This window comes from Phlebotomus papatasi, chromosome 2 (assembly GCF_024763615.1).
Source record: "Phlebotomus papatasi isolate M1 chromosome 2, Ppap_2.1, whole genome shotgun sequence".
Lineage (NCBI taxonomy): Eukaryota > Metazoa > Arthropoda > Insecta > Diptera > Psychodidae > Phlebotomus > Phlebotomus papatasi.
The window spans coordinates 42,489,891-42,493,205 of record NC_077223.1 but is presented as its reverse complement, the minus strand read 5'-3'; positions in this window follow the sequence as shown (position 1 = coordinate 42,493,205).

Sequence of the window (3,315 nt, the reverse complement as noted above, 5' to 3'; positions counted from 1 at the left end):
TATTCAAATTTTAACGTATTTAGTGTTAAAATCTTCCAAAATGAACAAATATTTAGATAGAATTCATTATTCATCAAATATTGGAATAAAAATCCATCATTTTAATCAATTTATTTTTAGTGTCCAATGTTATCCTCAAAGTGTCCAAAATAAGAAACTGGACAAAATTATGAGCATTTCCCCTATAGGGTTGTTACCGTTGTTACACCCAGTTCCAAGCATTCCGAGGCGGTATGTAAGAATCTCAGCTGCAATATGCTTAACTGGGTTTATCGCTGATTTTTTTCACTGTTAGGTATAACAAGGCTCATGCGCTCCAGCGTCTCGGTGAACCATTAAACTTTGCGAGTGCAGTTTTAGACAAATTAATCTATCACACTTTTCCGCCTTCTTATGAAGTCATAAAAATGAAACATACTTAATATTTTTATCTAACTGAGCGCAATAGGTAACACTCACAATTATTTTGCATAACTGTGGTGATCATTGTTTGGTAGAAATTCGCAGGTATTTAATATACTCTACATAATATTAATGGTGTAGCAGTATGTGCCTGCATTTCCCTATTCACTGAAGTGAATCCGTCGCATTTGAATATTCAAATTGAAAAAAAAGAAATGTCACAGTGACATTGATGACAATTCAATCAAATTGAACTGCAAGTCTATCAGAATTTAAATTAATTACTGCTATAAAGGTGTGATAAATATTGTAAACAATAAACTACTCAAAGAACATATTAAAGTTGTAGTTTGTGATACATAATTTAACGTGACATTAGACCCTAAAGAAACATTTGAATTGATGTATATTATATTTGAATATTCAACACCATCATTTTTTTAAACATGTTAAAATTGTTTTTTTTTTATATAATGAAATGCGAATAACATAATTTAGAAATCAAGAAAGATGAATGATCAATTGGAGGTCAACCTTTAAGCGATTTCCGGGGAAATCTCCCACATTTGATGCTCTGAGAACAAGCACTGAACTTTAACTTTAAAGTAACAATAAATCAATTATACAATTACATAAATTTCTTTTTGGCAAAGAAGAAAATAGGGTGGAGATTTAGCGAAAAAATCACTCAATGTAGTAAATGCTAATGATGGTGTAACTCTCGCCTAATTATGATTATTTAAATGGATTTTTATAAATTACATATTAAATTTCCGAAAAGTTGCATCACTTTCAATGGTGTTTTAAAGGTACTGAAGGAAATTATTAAACATGCCGACATAACTCTGAATTATACAAGACGAATATTTCATTAAGTTTCTTTGTTGTGGTATTTCGTGCAATTTTCACCTGAAATATGATTTTGTTTGAGCTATTAGTAATAGGATTTTGTTGGGATTATTGTTTTATCTGTTAAAATTAGAAGTCAAAATATTTATTTAAATATTCTTAAAAGACAACCAATGTGATTAGCTGGATTTTGAGGGATTATCGAAAGAGGGTTTATTAAGTGAGATTTTATTTATTTATTTTGTTGTTTTCTGTCTACAATTTCAAAAAGAGTTGTAAGGAGATAAGCTTCTTTCAGGTACGTCAGGAACGATGGCAGCCAAAATCCCGAATACTAAAATCCGAAAAGCCCAAATCCTGAAAGAGTGGAAATTATATTAGAGGATAATGTGTGGAGTTATTTTCCTATACACTGTAGATTATTCTTTGCCTTTAGTAGGTAAGCATATTTGCAATCTGGGAGTAGCTATGACACTTTCAAGAATTTAAGATTTAGGGTTTGGAGATTTTGACTGAGACCCTGTCAGGAGTATTTTTAGCCATTTAGGACATGAAAACACGAATATTATTTCTATTTATAATACTCTTTTACCAGTAGTAAAAATCGTTATGAGCCTCTGAAATTTCTCGTTTTCGAATGCTTTGTCCTTACACACAGAAAGATGGAAAATTGTTAAACAGAAATACCCAGAAATTGAATTTTAAATCCAATCCGATGAATGCCAATGCCCTATTTCTAATCCTTGATCTTTTAGTCTCAGTTGGAATTTGCAAATTTCAAGACATTTTTCAGCTAATGCTGAACTTAAGTTACCGATCTCTTCTTAGCTCATGTTATTCGCTCAGAGCTTCTAAACTTAAACGCCACGGGGCTTTACGTCCAATTTAAGTTGTCGAGGGTCTTTATATTTTTCAATTCAGAGTTAAAATTTTTCTGTGTGTAAAAAGGATACATCGGGAAAACATTGGATTTAGATAAAGATACACTTATCCGGTCATCAGACACATTTAAAGCAATTTTAGTTAAAAATTGATTTTTTGAAAGAAATTGCCGAAATTGTTTTTACTACTTGTAATGGGAAATGTCATAATTCCGTAAAGATGAAAATTTTTAACGATTCTATAAGACTAACCGGTTCCGCGGCTAATCCCTGCCGTTATTTTGAATCCCTAAAGATTGATTGGGTACACACACAATGTATCTCGTCCAATCTCGTCCCTAGGGCCAGCCCTCTGAGTAGGAGGTGAAGGGTGTGCGTGCATCTTTAAAAAAGAGAGCTTATGTGCTTTAGATAGTGCGTTCTCAACAGACAGTCAGTCGATCTTGAGCTATGTGTACATCAACACGAACATATCATTAACAAGAGAAATCTTGTCGGTCCACCACCACCAGTTGTGCTTCTCTAACCGCTTTCCTAAGTCCTCGGTTATTTTGATTTCACACTTCTAATCCTAATGGGGACTAAATTGAGATGGATAGGACATCGATAGTGGTCGAACTTCCAACTACCATCCTTACTTGGTCTCGCAACTTTGACCTAAAAAATTTGTAAAGTAAAGGATAAAGGATTTGTATACTAAAGAAAGTAAAGGATTAAGTTCACGATATTTATGTAAAGGACATCTAATCTATGATTCTAAGCTAAGTCCTTAATGTATGGCACATTGGAATAAACCTTTACTGCCAATATTTACAGGCTCAATATTCTCGAGGATCAGCCTGAATCTATTTGGATCCTTACTCGAGTTCAGGCATTGTGAGAAATCATAAATCATTTCGATACATCTTTTTACCTAGACTTTTTTTATTTATAAATTTATTTTTTTGGTTTATAAACTTTTGTTTGATTTTTAACAGTGTATAATAGCAAAGCTTATTTGAAGAGTTAACTTACGTAAGCTTTGAACGCCGGTTCGTATCTTGACTTTTAGTACAATGTTCATAAGTCTAGTCTCTCGAAGCTTTGCAAGCATTGTTGATGAGTGTGGGACGATGGAAAAATTCATTCATGGAGAAAGATGTTCATTACGGAATTCTTTATGGCATGATTGCAAAAACAAATC